This window comes from Mustela lutreola, chromosome 16 (genome assembly GCF_030435805.1).
Source record: "Mustela lutreola isolate mMusLut2 chromosome 16, mMusLut2.pri, whole genome shotgun sequence".
NCBI lineage: Eukaryota > Metazoa > Chordata > Mammalia > Carnivora > Mustelidae > Mustela > Mustela lutreola.
This window is the reverse complement of record NC_081305.1, coordinates 32,172,871-32,192,934: the sequence shown is the minus strand read 5'-3', so window position 1 is coordinate 32,192,934 and position 20,064 is coordinate 32,172,871. Positions and strand designations below refer to the sequence as shown.

Below are 20,064 nucleotides of genomic sequence, written 5' to 3'. Positions count from 1 at the left end.
AGAGGTGCTCAGTGTCAGCGGACCATGACACCCTCCAACGCCTTCACCTGCTCATTGAAGCAGGGCTGCACCCAGCAGACATGCTGGGGTGGCATGCCCCAAAAGACCCCACAGCAGCCTTGCCCTTGTCCAATCCAGGCCCAGCCTCCGCCCTCCCAGCCCTGCCTTGACTTCACCCCCCCCCCCCCCCCCCCCCGTCCCATGGGCATGGCCGGGCTTCCCATACGCACCTGCTGTGTTTTGCAGAGCTAATCGCTTTAGTGACTCCTAAAAGCCGTGCGGAGGGCACCCTTCCCCATTCATTAAAGTTTCATCACTGCCTTGTTGGGGGCTCCGATCTGGTTTTTGACTTGTCACCTTCTCCCAACCCCGAAGGCCGCTGAACCTCACCCTCTTCTCAGGAGATTGTGCCCTTGAATGACTTTACAGATCAAGACAGATCTTTTGTCTCCGCAAAAGACTTTCTGACCTCGACATCTTCCTTTAAAGTGAGGCGGGGAATGAGTGTGAGACCCATTTCTAGTAGCAGAAGCTGACCTCAAGGAGGAAATGACCCTGAGCCTGGCCTTGATTCCCCCAACTCCCGCTGACCCTCCTCTGGGCTTTCTTCCCCTCCACTTTCTCTCCCCAAAGGGGAAGAATCCTGGTGCTTTCGGCCTGTGAGCCTGGTGGGGACAAAAGGGCCTCTACCTCAACAGGAGACCCTCCAGATATGACTCGGGCTTAGACCACGTGGTGGGGAGTGGAACCGTGGGGAGGGCAGAATGGCAGGTTCACAGCCTCTAACTCTCATCCCGAGTGTTTCACAGTCACCCGGGGAGAGTGTTAAAAGTTTTAAAAATGCCAGTTCCAGGGCCCGCCTGCCTCCCATGATGCTGGTCTGGGGGGGGGGCGACTAGGTCTCTGCTCCCAGTGTCCTTCCGGTGAGCCAGACTGAGAACCCTGAGCCTTGCATTTACTCCAGATGACCTCATTCGAGGGAAATCCCTAACCTCAATGCACTATAAGCCTCTCCCAGGGAACATGTTAGATGCAGATACCTAGCCGCCCCCCCCACCCACCCACCATGAGAATGAGATCATATGGGTCTGGAACGTGATGGCAGCAGGCATGAGTACCCTTGGCTGCCTCTCACCCAGGGAGTGCTGTTGCACTTGCACCCAGGGACCACAGTGTCAGAAACCCAGCAGCCTATGCTTTGGAGCAAGCAGGGTGGAACCCTCCCCTCCCCTTCAGGAGTAAGTGCACTGAGCCGTGAGCCTCTAAAAAGCCTCCTGATGTTGGAGCAAGTGGCCATGGCCACACCAGAGGGCAAAACCGGATAATCCAGTAACAAATCTCCTGGTGCAGGCCGAGTTCTTTTCCTCATTGCCCTGCCACCTAGACCTCAATAACGCCCCGCCCCTCCCCTGGTAAAACCATAGGCCCCCAAGGACAGCCAGCTCTAGTGAGAGTCCCAGGAGTGTCTTCTAGCAGGGATGAGTCCACAGTGACCCCTGGTGTGTGGACCACATACCTTCCTCCCTTGGCTCTTCAGGGAGATGCAAGGGGGCTCTTCTCCGTCTTCCCACTTCGTTTTGGTTTCCTTGCTCCCTGTCCTCCGTCAAGGCCAGCCTTCGGGAGTGGGGACTTGGTGCAACCACCAGCAGATCCTCTTTGCATCGCTGTAGCCCCAGGCTTGGTTATGGTCAAGGTTACAGTGCCCTGCCCAGCTCCTCCAAGGGTCTGCTCTGGGGACCATGTCTGGGCTGACCCTTTGGAGAGCCCTTCCTGATCCCCCATGTCTGGGGGAAGAAGTATGCAGAGAGAGGCATTAGAGATTTAGAAGGATCTGGGTATGAGAATCCAGCCACGTAGTAACTGCTGGGGTCTGAGGAGGTCCTGGAGGAGGTGAGCAATCCCAGACCCCCCTCCCCGGGCCAACGCTAAGATCTCAGGGGGCAGAGCAGGACGAAGGTCTTAAGGGACTGTGAGCACTACAATAGGATTATCACCCCCACCTGTCTACTTCACCCCAAGCTTTGACGACACCCTCCCCGAACCAGCTCCACTAAAATAACGCTTCATCATCACAAAATTCTGGGTAAGTTCATCAAAGCTGGCTCTAGCTTTTCTTGAACGAGACCTCAGTTCTTGGAACCAAGTTAGCCAGTGCCCAGAGAAAGGACTTCTGTAACTGCCCTTCCCCAGAGCATTCACACAGTAGGTGGTGACTAAAAGGAAAAGGAGGAATGTCAGAGAAAGAAAGGCAGGAAGGAGGGGATTGCGCATCCTTTAGCAACTGGAGGGTTTACAGGGGTTCTGCCCTGGAATTCTTGACTGTGGAGTTGGGCAAAGCAGTCACAGTTCAAATAAAAGTCTGGGAAAGCAACACAGCATCAGTGACTTCTAATTTTGTTAAGTAAGAATGGAAAAGAAAAGAAAAGAAAACTGCAGTCTTTTACTGTTTAAAGAAAAAAATTGAGCTTTATTGGAAAAGAACAACCCCTCCCCCCTCACTGTGTTGGTGTCCCACCCCTCCCCCACCGCAGCAAACCAGTGAACATTTGGCAGAATGTTCATTGTGTTTGGGAAAAGCCGTTTAACAGCACAGTGGTTGGGCAGGAGTTAGTGTCCCCATTTTAAAGATGGGAGAACTGAGTCTGGAGGAGGCAGGTGCAGTCCATATGGACACTCCTTCCTGCAACTGAGTCCCAGGCCAGCTCTTGGGGCCCCCTTTCCAGTCTGTGGTCTCAGCTGCCTGCTGAGGGACGTGGGGATGGGGCTGGCTTCTGTGATGTCTGGGGAGAAGGCTTCCACGGCCTCAGTCACGGGCTAGGGACTCTGCAGGGGCCATTTTGGTGACCCTGCTTGCATAGACAAGGCTTGGCTGTAGCCAGACTGACAGAGGCCTGTCACTGCAGGTCCGGTGGTCAGCCATCTGTGGTGCCTCAGGGGACATGGTGCGGGACTCGGAGCCACCCCCCCCCCCCCCCAGAGCTTGTCACTCTCCCATCCTTCCCATCCCCTGCCTAGTCTGAGCCTGCCTGGGCTTCCTCCTCTACCCTCTGATCCCTCCAGCTGTACCCGACACACGCCCCTCAACATGGCATGATTGACCCATCTTGGGTTTCAAAAATTTTAAATTAATTTCTGAAATCTGAAGATGTCATCTAAATATCTAGATTTTGAGCTCTTCTCATAAGGATTAAAAAAAAAAAAAAAAAAAAAAAAAGCCATTCCACCAGGCCTACCTCCCCAACATGGCAGCGATCCCCGGGAGCTACTGTGATGCCCCTTCTGTGGTGCGCATGCCCGTCCCTGTCCCAGAGCCCCGGCAGCTGGGGGGCCATGCTACTTCCTTGGCTCGCCCCTGCAGCATCTCAGCTCATGTCCCCGAAGATGCTCAAGCACCTTTGGGGACCAGCGATGCCCATGAAAACCTGGGCCTGTTCAAGGCAGAGTTTTAGATGCTAATGGGGGTGTTTCCGGCACGAGAGGATGTTCATGGGGAAGATCTTTGGGGCCAGTTCTAGAAATCCACTCTGAGCACATGGCCCGTTCCCCCTTTAGCTGGGGTGGGGTTGGCTGTGGGGCCCCCGCAGAGCGGGCCAGCCTTCGCGAGACCCTGCCCGTCACTGTGAAAAGAGGCAGAGTGGGTGGGAAGAACCCCAACTCAAAAGACTCTGGCTGGATTCCATCAGGCGGGGTTACTTTGAGCTGTTGGCCACAGACCTGTGATTTCACTGCTCAGAGACTCGGTTTGCTTTTCTGTAGAATGGGCCCAATGGGATCTGCTTTGCTGCAGCTCCAGGGTCTTCGGAAGTGTAAGCAAGGGGAGAAATACAAGGGGAGATTCTTACACATGACATTCCCTGAGCAAATCCCCGCATGGCTCAGCTCTCTTGGAGGGGGCGGCAGAAAGGCTATTGACCAGGGATGGGTTCTCAGGTTGGGCCCCTGGGGAAGCCCAGCACTGCCCTGTCTAGGCCTGGCACCGGCCATGACTCCTGCTTCTCTGGGCTACATCTTACCGTTCAGGTTAGGCATTCACCCCTTCCCCATCTGCAGTCCCAGGAGGCTGTGGCTCCAGAGCCTCTCGACGGGACATCCCGGAGCCTGCACCTCTGGTTTGGTGGATGAAATTTGAGGAGGTGACGGGACCCAGCAGCCAGGCCCCTGAATGCAGGCTCAGGGGCTCTACTCCGGTGGTTGAGGGTATGGGCTTTGGTGTCAGGCAGGCCCTAACTGAGACCTGGGTCTGCCACTTCCCCACTGTGTGACCAGTGGGACCACAATGGGCCCAGCGGCCCAACAGCTCTGTCCCTCAGTTGCCTTCTCTATAACATGGGGCTAATCAGAGAACCCACTTTCCTGGGGTATTGTAAGGATCAGAGTAAATGATCCAGGGGCTACAAAGTGCTAGGCTCAGAGCCTGGCACACAGTAGGCCCTCAAGAAATGGCAGCCGCTGTTATAAGAATCTGGCCCCCCCGGGACTCCCGGGGAAGGAGGTGCAGTCTCGAGGGCTGCCCTGCCCCCAGGTCCGCTGCAGAGTCCCCACAGGTCAGCTGCATGCTTGAGGGCTGTCCCACCTGCCCTATTACTTTTCTTTTCTACATTTGGTGGGGTTACTCCATTCCTTCCAGACCTGACCTGCAGTGTGAACTTGGGCAAGACCCCCGCCCCCTGTCCAGCGACCAGGCCTTAAATCTCATTTGCATAATGAGGCTGCCTGTGGTTCAGACAAGCTGGGCCTCGGAATGGCAGCTCCAGACCCTAACCAGATGTGGCAGTGGTAGGACTGGTACCCTAAGAGCCATGCCCAGCTGTTCCTTCCCCCCCACCAGTGGGGGACACAGGGAGTCTCTGGGACAGTTCTTAGCTGCTTTGCATCTGGGACTCTCCTTGTCCTCAGGCCTTGAGCCCCGGTATCACTGAGGAGTCTAAATCATCACACCTATCATTTGTGAAGCCCCTCCTGTATGCTCGGCCTGCATTTGCAACATCCTTAGGACACCCTTGTGAAGCAACCATGTGATTCTTCTGCTAAGTGACTTATACCGAGGTCACAGTTAATGTGTGGTAGGGTTACACACAGAGTGACACCTGAGGAGAGGGCTAGCTGTTAGCCACCTGACTCTCCCTTTCCAGGAGCCTTCGGACATGGGCAAAGATGAGCAAAGACCAGTCCTACCCTCTCCTCTACCGTCACCCCAGCCAAGTTCAGGCAAATGTGACTGAAGGGGAAGCTCTGGGAGGTGGGCCCACTGGCCGAGCCTGAGGCCCCAGCTGCAGCAAGACGGTGCCCTGCTGGTCCCCCTCCTCGTGGCACTGATCACGTTCACAATTACAGTCCAGTCCTGTTACGTTCTGTAAAGTCATTGCTAACAGTGAGTTAGCACATACTGAACCATCGCTCCTAGGGGATGTAAAGGTTCCTGTGAGCCTCTGGTTGTAACATTTTCGTCCACCAGTCAGTACCTCGCCTTGTTGTGTGTGTGTTTCTGTTTGAAGACACCTGATTAACGATCTATTGCTGATTCGTTAACATTGAGCTCACGGCCAACAGCAACGTGATTCTGAAGGTGCTGCCCGAATGAGGCTGATCGAACACGCGTTTTCTCTGTAAGACACATCACAGCTTTCTGGTGCCTCGGAACGCTAGACAGCATGTCGGCACCACATTCGGGCGCATTTTAAACGGTGAAATCACCAACACAGGGCACGCAAATCCAACAAGTGGGGCGTGAAACAGACTACAGCAAGGACACTTGTTCACAGCACAAGAGCTGAAACAAGAAGGCAGAACATTGCCTTGTTTGACTTCAGCTGGAAACCCGCACATCTAAGTGGCTTAAATTTCTTCCTGTTCCACACATAAGTACGATTGACTGTGAAAGCGCCGTGAGTATCAATTTGGGGGTTACGAATCTCTGCATTTTAGACAGTAGGCAAACTCATAAATAAAGACTCTGTGAATAATCAGAATTGGCTCTAGATACTTGTTTGTGCCTCTGATTATTTAGTTAACGTCCATGGCCACCAAAGCACGCTCTTACTCACCAAAGATTATTTTGTAATCCCAAAGGCCCTGCAGAGATAGACACTTGTTGGAGCCACTGAAGGACAGTTCCTCTTGGCCTCCCTACGTGGCCCATGGCCTAGGCTTGGGCTGGCATAGGGTCCTCTCTAGTGCTCCAGGATTCTCTGCTGATGGTATTCAAAAGGACAAGTGGGCAGGGAGCCTCTCTCTCTCCGCTCATAGCATTGTGCTCAGGTTCATTAACATGTTGACGCTGGGGCGCTTGGGTGGCTCAGTGGGTTAAGCCTCTGACTTCAGCTCAGGTCATGATCTCAGGGTCCTGGGATCGAGCCCTGCATGGGGTTCTCTGCTCAGCAGGGAGCTTTCTTCCCGCCCCCCACTCTCTGCCTGCCTCTCTGCCTCTGTGATCTCTCTTTCTCTCTGTCAAATAAATAAAATCTTTAGAAACAAAAAACCATGTTGATTCTGCCCTGGGGGATGGGTAGTGGCATTTGGATAGACTCAAAACCAGGAATGTACTGGGAATGCTTGGCTAACATGGGAGAGAGGGGTAACTCCTCTCTCTGGCCTTGGCCTGTGGGCTCCCAGGATAGTCCAGGCACATGGGACCTGGGTGACTTAGGGTGGCTCTGTCCCTTGGCCAGATCCTCCCCAGATGGCCATGGTCACCTGATTTCATTTCCTCTGACTCTATCCTCAAAAAGCAATGTCTGATTGTAATTTGTTCAGAAATTCCTAACCAGAATAGTCTAGTGCGGTCCACGTGACCTTATTTCCTCCCTCTCTCCCTTATTTCTTCTTTCCTTCCTTCCCTCCTTCATTGTGGAGAATGTGGCATTCAAGTATCTCACTTTGCCTTGCCGTGTGACTTAATTACTGCAGGTCTGTCTCTAGGAGTTGACCACTCCAAAATTGAGCCTGGTCAGAGCAAAGAGGGACCCAGACATGGTACTCCCTGTTCAGAGAGGCTCCTCTCAGACGAGGCTGGCCTTTTCCTGGACCACACCTGTCCCAAATGCATCTCCAGATTCCTCTTTCCATCTGTACTCTCAAATATTTACTGATCAACTCTTATGTGCCAGAAGCCATGCTCAGCTCCAAATAGGATAGACATCCTCCCTCAGTCCCTTCACAGAGCTTTCAATCTAGTGGGGGAGCAACCATCACACAGAAATTACATGGTTATCAATTTCTGGGGGAGACCTATGAGGGAATAACAGAGGAGACGCGATTGAGACCAGGGTTGGAGAGGGACTCTCCAGGAAGCCAAGTTCAAATGGAGACCCTCAAGGATAAGGAAGAAATAGCCAGGTGAAAAGCTAGAGGAAACAGCTTGTGCCAAGGCCCTGAGGTGGGAGAAAGTGTGGGCCATCAGATGAACGGATGGAAGCCAGTGAGGCTGTACACAGACAGCAAGATGGAGGCCCAGGGAGGGCAGGGCCTTGGGGGGGACACCATGGAGAGTTTGCTCATTACTGTGAGGACACATCAAAAAGTTGGGAGATCAAGGGCAGGGCAGGCAATTAGGATGTGACTGTCTGGTCACTTAGTGGAGATTGTAAACAGTTGCCTGAAGAGTGGGCTCTCATCATAGGACACAGTGGTAATCTGTCAGACAGAAGCTGCTTGTGACACGCTTACCCGCAAAAGTACTAAGGATCCCCTTGTTGGTCTATACCAGGGATCAGCGATACCTTCCTTGCTTTTGAACAATATCTTCTTAAGTGGGTGAAAGAACAGAAAGTAAAGTTGGGAAAAACAAGACGGTAAAGACGGAGGCTAAGAGAGAAAGAGGCCTCAATTTTCCTCTCTCTGGGGTAATTGCTGAATTGGTGCTCAAGAAGGCAGAAAAGGAATGGCTGACTTATGTCACTCCACCAGAAGAGGGGAAAGGAAGGGAGGCATGATATTGACTTAAACGCGGGGGATTTAAAAGGCTCCTATGTTCCCACTTTGTGCCTTGCTTCTAACAGACAGCCTGGGACCTTTGAAGTCAGTCTGGCCCAGTGGGGAGCGGGCTTCTGTGGAGACAAGATGCTAACAGGGGCGGGGGAAGGGGGCCAGGGGGCGGCCGAAACTCTATTAGGCATGCTCTAGCAAAAGGAAAGGCAAATCCAATGATAATGTACATCTGTTTCAGGGAATTTATAAGCTTTGAACATTTTTTATGGGCAGATAAGTGGGTCCTTTTCTTACCATAACTTAGAACTTCAAAGCTGAGTGTGTGGATAATGCAAATTGCTGAAATATGAGATTTTTCCTACAAAGAGGTTTCCAAAAAAGACGAGGAGGAAAAAGAGAGGAGGAGAGAGAGAGAACTAAGGCTAATTGATGCCACAGTCTTTTATGTACATGGCAAAAACGGGACAGAAATTGATTTTTATGAAATAAGAAATTGATGGGAGAGACAGGGAGAGGAGGAGGCCAGAGGCAGGTGTGAGGGTGGGGTCTAGGCAGGGCATATCAGCCTAGGCTGTGGGTCAGCTCTGGGGAGACAGCCCCCTGTCTTGGAGCCCTCACCCTTAGTGAGGAAGACAGGACAAATGGACATAAGGACACTTCACAGGCAGCCAACGCAGTGTCAGCCCAGCGCCTGGTCCATCCAAGTTCTGAGGGGGCACAGGGACAGGGTAGATCCTGGACACCCCGGAGAAGTCAGGGGAGGCTTCCTGGAGGAGAGTGGCTATGCAGAGCAGGCATGATCCTGGATGGCTGCGAGGGTGCCAGGTGCGTACCAGGTGACAAAACAGCTGAATCCGGGGATCCGTAGGTTATGCCTCTGCCACCCTGTCATTTGCACACTTTGTGCTTTTCTTGTCTGCTCACCCCGACCCCCAGCAGGTAGGCTGTGAGCTCCTTGAGGCCAAGGGCATAGTAAACACTCAATATATGCTGGAAGGAAAGAAGGAAGGAAGGAAAGAAGGGAGGGAGGGAGGGCTCGAAGGATCAAGGATGTCTTTTCCCTATTTCACGTTTTAATATTTATAACATAGCCAAATATGAGTATCTGAGCTTCTAAAGTTGTTCTTTGGGCATTACGAAATTTGGTTCTTTTTTGCTCTTTTTTCTTCTCCCTCTCCTCCTCTCTTCCTCCTTTTCCTCCTCCTTCAGCACTTCCAGAGAAGCAGGAGACCTTCTGTATTAATTTTACTATTTCTCCCAGCCGCCTTGGCAAAGCCATCCTCTTTACCAGTGATTGGCTCATGATATATCATGTGACCCTACTCTGGCCAATGGAATCTGAAGGGAAGTCTGTGGGCGGGCTTGCAAGAGATCATGGTGGCAGCCATCTTGCGGTGTGATCGAAGACCGCAGAGCAGAGACAGAGCGCCCCGGTCCCGGAGGACGTCGCTGAGTATCACTCCTACAGTACCTGGCAGCTGCTCAACATGGACACTCCAGCTGCTTGGCTTTTCTCAGGAGAAACTCCTTGATTTGAAGATTTGAGATCAAGTCGTTTCTTCCGAAGTGATCCTGGAAAATGCCGGTACGGCAGGGGGGAAGTGAGTTGAGGCAGGGACGCCGGGCCGTGTGGACGGTGGGGGCTTAATCCTGCTGGGAACCCCGGGAGCCCACGTAGAACACCCCTCAGAGTTCCACACGCGCACAACAAGGGCGCTGGGGCGTTTATCCACCCACTGCTGTCCGCCGCCGTTCGTGGGTCGCTCCCGCCGGCGGGCAGAGCAGGCTCTGGTGCAGACTGACCTTCCGCAAAGCCTGGGAGGTGCCGCAGGTGGGAAGTGGACTGGCGGACACAGAAATGCTTTGCATGGGGGCGGGGGGGGGGGGCTGAGGGCACCAGCATCCTCTGTTCCTTAGGGTTGTCTGGCCCGTGCCGGGTGATCACGGAGGGTCTTTGAGGAAGAAGAGTGGGGTTGGGACCTTCTCCTGGAGACCCACGGGCAAACATAAGGTTCGGGGCAGGTGTCCGCGGGGGCCTTAAGAATGTGAAAGTGTTGGGGTGGCTTTGGAGGCGCCTGGGTTTACGCCAAGGAAACTCAGTGTCTGCCTTCATCTGACATCTTGCAGCCTCGTTGGGGGATTTCAGCACTCAAGTGGACACCCAACGTCCTCCATTTTGTATCCTCCATCCCTCTCCCCAAAGACCTCCTCCACCCCCCCTTCTTTAGCCACCCCCCTCCCCAGCCTCCTTGTGGGCCCAGAAGTGCCCCACCTCAGAAGCCACAAAAACTGCCACCTCCCTCTGTCCTCCTCCTGTCCTTCTCACAGTCCCTCTTGGTTCTTCCCAATTCACCAGTGTCTTTTCTGGACTTTGTCTCCACTTCCTGCTTGCTCTAGAGTAGCCCCTGGTCTGGATTGCTACCATTCTCTCTACAACCCCTTCAATGCCATCACCCCTGTCTTTCGGCCCCACCCACCTGACAAGAGCCAACTCTGGGAGAAGTAGAGAACTCAGGATCAAGGGCTCTGGAGTCAGAGGGACAATTGTCATTATCCTCACCAGGTTGCCATGGACTTTTCTATTCCTAAACCCAGTGGCTATTTCAGGAGCCACCTTTCTTGACTTCTTGGCTGTGTTTCATGACGGTGACCACGTTCTCTCCCTTTGATATTCTCCCTCCACTCATGGACTCTGTGCACCAGCTGCTTGTTGCTCCCCTGTACATTCTCCCTTTCTTCTTGGTAGTAGAACCTCTGGTTTTGAGTTCTAAGAATAAACGCTATAGTTCTCAGACTCTAATACAACTCAATTTTTTCCATGAAACTCTAGTCCGAAGGAGGACTAGCCCTGGGGATCTTTTTGAAGAGCTAGCTTGTTTATTCCCATTGTGCCTCTTCTCCATCCCCTCTTCCATTCTGCTGCCTGGAAACCCAACGCTTTGGACCATGAGGACAAGGACAATGCCTTAGAGAGGGTGGAGTGGCTGGAAGAAGCCTGTGTTTCTGAGGAACAGGACTTCTCCGGCAGACCTGGATGCCTGCCTTTAGACTATTCAATGAGGAAGAAATCCAACTTTTCACTTGTTTAAGCCACTTTCTCTTGCAACCAAACTGAGTTCTCAGTGAAATGACTTTCTGGACATCAAGCCCTGTTGGACATTCTCTAGCCCCTCTGGACCACATTTAGCAGGACCACCTTGGACCACTTTGCTGAATCCTCCTTTAAAAATGGCTGCATTGAAACTGGGTACGTGAGACCTCTCTGTACTGTCTCTGCAGAATCTGTAAGTATGGCAAAATAAAAAGTTTATAAAATGGCAGCATTGTTGCAGTCTTGATCCTGGCTCCCTTTCTTCTCCATGGCCTGACTTCCTAGGATCTCATCCACAGCCATAGCCTTGATGACCATCTCTAGGCTGTTAACAAGGAATCCCAACTGCGTGCCCCCAAACAAACTTGCCATCCTACCCCAAAACTTGTTTCACGCTTAGTAAAGGTCAAGGGGCCAGCTATCTCCCACCCCAGCCGACCAGGCCTCTGTGAGGCACTCCTGCCTGCTTCCGGCCTCACCTTCCCTCACACCCTCACTTCCCTCCCCACCCTGCCCCACTGTACCTCCTTGTCCTCGAACAACCAAGTCCTCTGCTCCCCTTCTGTCCTGGGAGCTGTCCTTTCCCTGCTGAGCCTTTTGCCCCTGCTCTTAGCCTGGCTTCCCTACCTCGGAGCCTGAGACAAGAGCTTGAGCGCAGATGACGTTTTGGCAGAGGGATGCCAGCAGGAGCAGTGAGGGGACAGGAGAGTGAGCTGCAAGGTGACAAGCTGACACGAGGAGGCACAGAACTCTACAGATGTGTACAGAGCCCAGCACTCCCAGAGTGTCTACCTGTGGGACGATCTAGCCTCCTGATCTGGGTCTCGGGGGGCTTCTCCCAAAGAAGCCACCAGATGGGTGCTGATGCTTCCCAACCCCACCGACTGGCAGGCTGTGTGCTTGCAAGCAGGCCTCTACAGGCCTGGAGAAGGCCCGAAGTCCTTGCAGGAAGACTGGGCACAGCATGGGAAGCGATTCTGCTGGGGGGCGAGGCGAGTCTGTGCTTGAGGGGCTATCCCTGACCGCAGGCCAAAACAGCAGGGGTCTGTGGGTCTATGCTGCCTCCTTCAAGACCAGATTCTCCAGGAAGTCCTCCCTTACCCCCAAGCCTGGGGCAGATGTCCCTCTCAGGCTTCCCCACACATCCCTCGGAGTGCAACTACTTGTCTTTTCTGCTTAGCTCTAAACCACTTTAAGGCACAAATGAGATGAGGTGACAGAACTTAAAATAAAGCTGTGGATATGAAGTCACAACAGAGCAAGAGAAGCGTGGAGCTGCTTTAAATGTATAGAAAGCTGGAACTGGGTTTTAGGAGAGTCTAGACAGGCTTGGGGACCCACAGAGCTGGGGTGCGGAAGCAGCCCGTTCCTTGTTCGGGGCACTCTGCAAAACCGTGGTGTGAAAATCCCCTTGTAGGCAAAGCCCTGCACATAGGATCCTCCTGCCAACTTTGTGCAACAGGCTTTCCATCATGCCCATTTTACAGATGAGGAAGGTAAGCCTCTCTATCCCGCCCCCCTCACCCCGCCCTGCCACACACACATGTACACACGTTAATTGCGATCTGATTCCTGATGACCTGGGATCCAGCTTGACCAGGCTCCACGGCTTCCCATCTCATGGCGGATGGTGGCATGGGGCAGGGAGGGGTGTCAAGCCCGCCAGAGGACGGGCAGGTCTTCCCCTCGCCAGTCAGACAAGCATCACGTACCGCCCGCCCCCGGGGGGCTTCAGATGCAAGGATGATGGAAAGCGAGAATACAATTTCCTGATAAAATAGAAGAGGCGATTAAGTTAATGAAGGATCATTTTGCTGGTTTGAAAACTATAATTAATAGGCATTAATTGTATATTTAGAAGTTGAGCGTGGCGTGGGCTCGGGAGCTGTCTCAAACACAATGACTCTGTACGCTGCATAATAAAGACAGGACCCAGATGGTCCTCAAAGCCCCTAACGAGAGCTTGGCGCGGGGCTGCTGTAATGATAAAAGATACCACTCGCTGTTCTGCTCTTCCTTTAACGACATCCTTTCCGAGATGATGCTTATCATTGGTACTTTCATCTTCAGTTAAATAGCATATGGCCCCAGCTGATTAAAACCCCCTCCTGGTTTTAATCAGCAACTCAGGATCAGGTTTCTAATGGTGGCAGTGGTGGCCTCGCTGGGTCCCGTGGTAAGCTTTTGAACGACATCTAAGTCTGGAGGGGGGAGATGGAGGGGATGAGGGGCTTGGAGCGGACCCTGTCCGAATCCTGGGTGTCAGGTGGGTCACTCTGGTCCTCCTGGGATGACCTGAGCCAGGAACCAGTTCCAAGGATGCCTCAGAGATCAGGCTGGTCTGGCTCAAGCTATGTTCAGGGGATCAGGCCTGGTTAATGTTGGCTGTGGCAGGGAGGCTGGGCTGTCGGATCCCCTCATTCTTATAGAAAGCTTAAAAGGTTTAGAGGCGCCTGGGTGACTCAGCCAGTTAAGCGCCTGCCTCTTGATTTTAGTTCAGGTCTTGATCTCAGAATTATGAGTTTGGGCCCCAGGATGGAACCCCACACTGGGCCTGGAGCCTACTTAAAAAGAAGAAAAAAAGTTTAAGGGACACTCTGCAGGGGCCACTCACCCAGGGAGGAAGAGGAAAGACCCCACAGGGGACCTGAAGATGGGAATCAGACAGATGGCATTTGACTCTCGGCCCCACTGCCCAGGGTTGTGAGGTATCATCAGTCTGAGACTCACTCTTCTCATCATTATCGAATGACTTCTGTTCATTGATGATGCCCATTGTACAGATGGCAAAACTGAGCCTCCGTCAAGGGTTGAAACCTGACTAGACTTGGTTGATGAGTCAGGAAGGATGGCGGCATAGAAATATGGGTCTGGGGAACATTTGGGAGGATCTGCCTGATTTTCCAGCACCCCACCCTCTACCCACCAGCTCCTGAAGGACTGAAACCGTATCTGTCCTGTGTATGTTCATCCACATCCATGCTGCTTATAGTGTCCGGTTCTGTTGATCCTTAGTAGGTGTTTTTGAAGAGATGAGGGATCCCATGGGCAGTGGCAGAATGGGCAGCTGCTGGGGTGTCCAAAAGGTAGGTAGTGGAAATTTCTATCAATCGCCAACTCTTCACATGTTTCTGGTGTGTCCCAGCCCCCTTGAAGCTAGCTGGAGCCACAAGGCTAGTTTTGGCCAGGGGACTACCAGTGGGAGTGACATGGGTGGAAATGCTGAGTCTGTGCATATCTTTGCAGTTCTCTCTGCCCGGAGATAGCAGAGCCGTGAGAGCCAAGCAGCCTGGTCTGCGGAGACATTGCATTGTCCTGGAAAGTCTCCTGACTTTCTCTGGGCTTTGTGAGAACAGGAAGGTAACATGTCATGTGTTAAGCCACTGAGATGTCAGATGAGTTTGTTACTGCCGCAAAATGCAGCCTTATCCTTACTACCTCGAGACAGTTACTGAACTTGAGTTAGGGCAGGGGTGCAGTCAGAGAGCTGTATGACCCTAGAGTGCCAGGTTAAATTTCATCTGGTCAACCTCTGCCCTCACTCACACCCTGTGGGCCCTCCCTCTTCTCTGGGTCAGTCCTGGCAGGCTATTGAGTGGCGTGCCCAGAAGGGGGCTGAGACAGATGAGCCGGGAGGGACGTGGAGGTGGTGGCTGTCCCTGGCCTTGCTAGCTGGCTTGGTGCGGGCCCATGGGGGAGGCATGGAGGTCACTGTACCAACTTCTGGAGCTGCTGAAGGTCCCTGACACACTTGTGAACCAGAAAGATCAATCACTGGGCTCTGGGGTCCCCACATCTCTTCTTAATTACTTTCACTTAGACACTTAGACATTTAGATATATTAACTCTATGCAGTGAAGAGAGGCACTACTTTCCTCTCCTCACTGCATAGAGTTAATTTATCTAAATGTCTAAGCCAGCATCAGAATCACCCATAAGGCTTGTGAAAATCACAACGTGCTGGCCCAACACCCAGTTTTTGGTTCAGTAGGTCTGAGGCAGAACCTGAGAGGTTGCATTTCTAACAAGTTCCGAGGTGACCCTGATGCTGGTCCAGAGACCATGCTTTGAGAACTGCTGGTCTGGGCTTCTATGGCCCTGTTTCTCGAAGACCAGGCCCTCTCCCGGGGTCACCTTGCCCTGGCATTTGTGTCCATCCCATGAACTCTTGTTCCCACCAAGTCTCCACATTGCCAGACTCCCCTCCCACTGCTTCTAGGGGGCTCTAACCCACCTAGATAACTGGGGAAGTCCATGGAATGCCTGAACTTTCTAACACAGGTCTTCCTGAACTCTGGGGCTGGCTGACTAGAGTTGTTCCCTTTGTTCTAGACATATGGCCCCCCAGAGATTTGAATGCAGCTATATAATCAGGACTCTTTTGGTTGTAAGTAACAAAATCCTGAAATAAATCTTAAAGGAGGAATTATCGGCTCTTGAAAGATCCAAGAGATAGTTCTAGGGCCTTCAGGCATGGCTGGATCCAGGAGCACAATCAGTGTTGTCAGTGCTCAGTCTCCCTCTCCCCTAGCTTCAAGATTAAGTACTGAGTGTGTGTCAGGATAAGGAGATGAGAGTTGGAGGAACATATTCCTTGTTGCTGCTGCCTCAGTCCCTGAACCTATAAAATGGGACAGTTAAGTTAGGGAAAGTGATAGAGGTTGTGGGAGTCATAGGGCTGTGAGGACTTTTGATCCATTCCTCTAGACTGTCTCTTGGATGGGAAGATATCCAGGCAGAGAGAACTCCAGAGGTGTGACTTACCTTAGGAACTCTCTATGTGGTATGCACTTGAGTGAGCCTCAGTTTCCCCATCTGAACTTGTGCCATCCAACAGAGACTCTTGCAGTATTGGTGTGTGATGAGCCTGGAAGGAACTGAAATTGTGCCTGAAATGTGATGGAAGAAATTGTATTTGTCAAATCCTTGGGGTTAAGGAGGGATCATAGTAGGGAGCGAGGCACCTAAAGTCACATGTTCAGGTGTCAAAAGGATGATAGTGGGGCATCTTGGTGGCTCAGTTGGTTAAGCGTCTGCCTTCAGCTCAAGTCATAATCTCAGGGTTCTGGGATCGAGCCCCACATTGGGCTCCCTGCTCAGTGGGAGCCTGGTTCTCTCTCCCTCTGCATCTCCCACAGCTTGTGCTCGCTCTCTCTCTCAAATAAATAAATAAATAAATAAAACAAAAAAAAGTGGCCATCTTTTGTTAGAACGAAAGAAAAACCTCATGAGTTGAAGCAAAAAAAAAAAAAAGGGTGTTTTCTGCATCCGTACACAGGTGTGGTTTGATCTAGGTGCTCAAGATCATCAGGACTCAGTGGACCATTTCTCCCTCCATTTTCTTTGGCTCTATTTCCTTAGTCCCTCTTGGGCAAGCTCTCCAACAGCTCCAGGCTTACATCCCCATCCCACCAAGACCAATTGGAAATGCTGCCCTCTCTCCTAGCTCTGGGTCCAATTAGAGCCCCAAGATTCCTTCTCCATGGTTCTGATTGGGTCATATACCTACCTTGGAGCAAGTCTCAGTCACACACACAGCCCACAGCTGGGGCTGGGGCCATGCCTCCCGAATTAAATGATGCTGGAGGCATGGTGGTTTATTCCGAAGCAAAATTGGGATCCGCTGCCCAGAGAAGGAAATGCATGCTGGGAGGCCCACCAACTGATGTCAGCCACTGGCACCAAATTATCAGCTTGCCTGAGGCCCCCTCCTCCATCCCTGCTCCAACCTCTAGCCTTATCTCTCCCCTGCTTAAATCTTAAATGCCACCCAGCCCAAGAAACCCTGCCCTCTGATCCTCCTTCTTCTAGGAGAAAGGAAGGGGGGGTGGTGGTAGCAACCACATTCTCTCATTAGTCTTTCTGACATCTTTTGTCACCTATCAGGGGAACAAGCAAGTCCTTTGATCACAGCAAAAGGAGAAAGAGTATTTAAAACACGGCCTGTGAAGATTTGCTGAGCAGAAGGTGGGAAAGGCAGTCAGTGGCAGTTTTCAAAGCAGAAACATGATTTCCAGCCTCTAGACTTGCTTGTCTGAAGATTGCTAAGGAGGATTTGCCTGCCGCCTGGGTTTTTAAATGGGCCAAGGAGCCCTGAAGTCAGGGGAGGGGGGTCGGACTTGGTGGAAGGGGGTTTCTGGAAGCAAAATGGCAGCCCAGGCTTTGATTCGTCATGAACCACAGATGTTAAGGCTGAATTGTCAGCTGGAGGAGAGCACTGGCATCACCAGAGACCCTGTATGGGACTTCAGACATGTCCCCTCCCTGCTCTGAGCCTCAGTGTCCACTGTGTATGAGTGCTGGACCAGAGTTCAGAAATGCCCCCTTTCCCTCAGGATCCCCCCAAGTGCCCCCCCATATCCACCCCACCTTACTATGATTTACAAAGATTCCTTTTGCTGTAATGCTTTTAATTGAATAAGGAACATTTCTGTCACCCACATAAATGGGGGGGGGGGGATGAAACAATAGCTGGTCCATACAAAGAAAAATAACCAAGAAAAGAGCATGTCCTCATGTCATCAAACCCTAGCTAGGTCATGTTGCCCACTGGAAAGCCCCGAGAGGACAGACAGACAGCTGCTCCCTTCGTAAAAATCCGGGATGGGCAAGAGGGAGGTAGGTTTCGGGTGGAGGCTTTCTCCTGGCCATGACAGGAAGGAGAGAAAGGGACTGACATCACCGCCTGGTTCAGGCGGTTTAAAGAATGAGCTCACGGGGTGGGCTGCACCCCAGTCTGGGATGAACTTGACCCAGGAGCCGGAGGCCCCGCCTACTGCTGTATGCACATGCGCAGAATGGTCCTCCCTGCAGAAGGAGTGAGTTCATCCTGTAGGTTCCTGAGGGGTCTCGGGGACATCTGGAAGGTTCCTGCAGCTTGTCTCCTACCCCCCATCCCCACCAACAGCCCCTCCTGGTTGCAGGGCTCTGCTACTGCTGTTTCTGAGGTGTCTTCAGGGAGCCAGGGAAAGAGGCCAGGGATTCAGGGTCACTTTGTGTCCTACCCTGCTCCATCCTCTCCCCTCCCCTCCCCTGCAAGGGCTTCTACGTTTAAGGTTGGGTAGGGTCTAGGCTGGGTTTTTCAGAAGGAGATTGGAGGTGGGCAGGGAAGGGGCGGGAGGCAGGGCACAAGATCTGCTTCCCCTCCAACAAGGGGTGCCTGCGACACCATTCAGTAATTATTCCTCAAGCACCTTTTATCTACCAGACACCGGGCTAGGCCATGTGAGTTAGAAGGCCTGGTGCAAAATGAAAATAGGGGACCCTTGTTCACAAAGTACTGAGAAATCTGACAGTGACAACAGTGACAACGGAGACTTACACCCAGCCCGAGGCCCTTCTGGGGAGGGGTCATGTGGGATTGCTGAGGTCGACCCTCTATGACACCAGCCCTGCCCCACCCTCCTCGAGGTGCCCAGGGCAAGTGCCTGATGAGCTGTGCCCCAGAGGGACTCCCTCACAGCCAGAGCAAGCGTCCCCAAGATGATGTCCCATGGGGCCCCGGGCTCTTAAAGAAATACGTGGAAGATCAGGAGCCTCTCAAACAGAGAGGTGGGCTTTGAGATGGGCAGTGAGATGATCCACCTCTGCGCGGAAAGTTCTCTCTGAGTGCAGTGTGGAGCGAGCAAGGGAGGAGGCCGTGAGAAGCCAGCAGGTGCCGGAGCTGTCAAGGGGAGCTGGGGTCAGGCAGGAACCGGGGGGGCAGAGAAGGGGTGGGGCCCAGGGCCTATGGGGAGGGCAAACAGCAAGGAGTCCCAGATGGATTCAAGGCCTGTCGTCTGCTCACTCAGCCCCCAGGAGTGGCCCCAGGTGCCCAGGGCAGGACAAGGAGGAGATAGACCCATCCCCACCACTGCAAAGAGTAGCGCAAAGGACTAGACACCTGCTTTTGGGGGGCCCGCGCAGGGTGCAGTGGGATCCTGTGATGGCCCGAGATGGGATGATGCTGGTAAGCTGTCATTTGGCTCAGTCCTTGCACATGTATTTCACAAAATCCTGGGATGCCACTACCCAGTATGCCCCTGACCCTCTTATGTCAGGAGCTGAATTGCGTCCCCTGTAAAGATAAGTTCACGTCCTAACCCGTGGTACCCAGGGGCATGCCCTTGTTTGGAAATCAGGTCTTTGCAACCGTGATCAAGTCAAGATGAGGTCCTATGATTGGGAGGCGTCCGAATCCAATGACGGGCGTCCTTCTGAGAAGAAGCAAACTGGGACACAGACATACGCAGAAGGGACACTTCTACGTGAAGATGGAGGCAGAGACGGCAGTGATGTATCTAGAAACAGAGGAAGCCGGAGGGGTGCCGCCTGAAGCCAGGAGCTGGGCATGGAGCTGGTTCCCCCTGGAACATCGGAGGGAACGTGGTCCTGCTGACACGGACACGTCAAGTTCACACTTCCAGCCTCCAGAGCTGTGAGAGAATTCATTTCTGTGGTTTTAGCCATCCGGTGTGTGGGTGTGTGGTGAGGTGCGGCGCAAGGAAACGGATACAACTTACAAGCAGAAAAACTGCAGCCGAATAAATGGGGTGGAGGGGAGGGCTGGCTCAAGGACAGCCGGGGCTCGAGGACAGCTGGCGCTCGAGCTCCCCCAAACTACAGGGACTGCAATCTGGGAGGAGAACCTCCGCAGAGGAGAATAACCAACTTCTGTTTTCCAGAAGCAGCCAGACGGGCAAAACCCAGAGACACCCAATGCTGGACTCTCAGCTCCTTCCCTGGCCTCTCTGGCTCCCTCTGGACCCTGCAGAACATTCTGGAGCATCTTCTCACATCTGCAGACCCCTGCAGCCTGTCTTGTGGTTGCAAAGACACCAGGGAGAAGCTGCTCTAGTGGGTACTCGCTCTGCAAGGAGCTGGCTGCACAAGGGCTGCTCAGTAAAGTGAGATGATAAGAGTCAAGGGAGATGATCCCAAGGAAAAGGGCCCAGGGTCCTAGTGGACCCCCAGCTAAACACGACCAAGTGATAAACAGGTCTTGAGATTTGATGGATGAACAATTCTATCCTAGTGATTAGGTGAGAAGCCAAGTGTACCATTTTGAA

At 52.8% G+C, this 20,064-nt stretch overlaps 1 long non-coding RNA gene across 1 annotated transcript; it reads left to right on the top strand.

The window, feature by feature from the left end:
- The first annotated feature begins 18,440 nt into the window (after nt 1-18,440).
- LOC131818497 (uncharacterized) lies at nt 18,441-20,064 on the top strand. Its single transcript, XR_009348846.1, has 3 exons — nt 18,441-18,965; nt 19,138-19,433; nt 19,681-20,064. It is a non-coding gene; the product is annotated as an uncharacterized LOC131818497 (long non-coding RNA).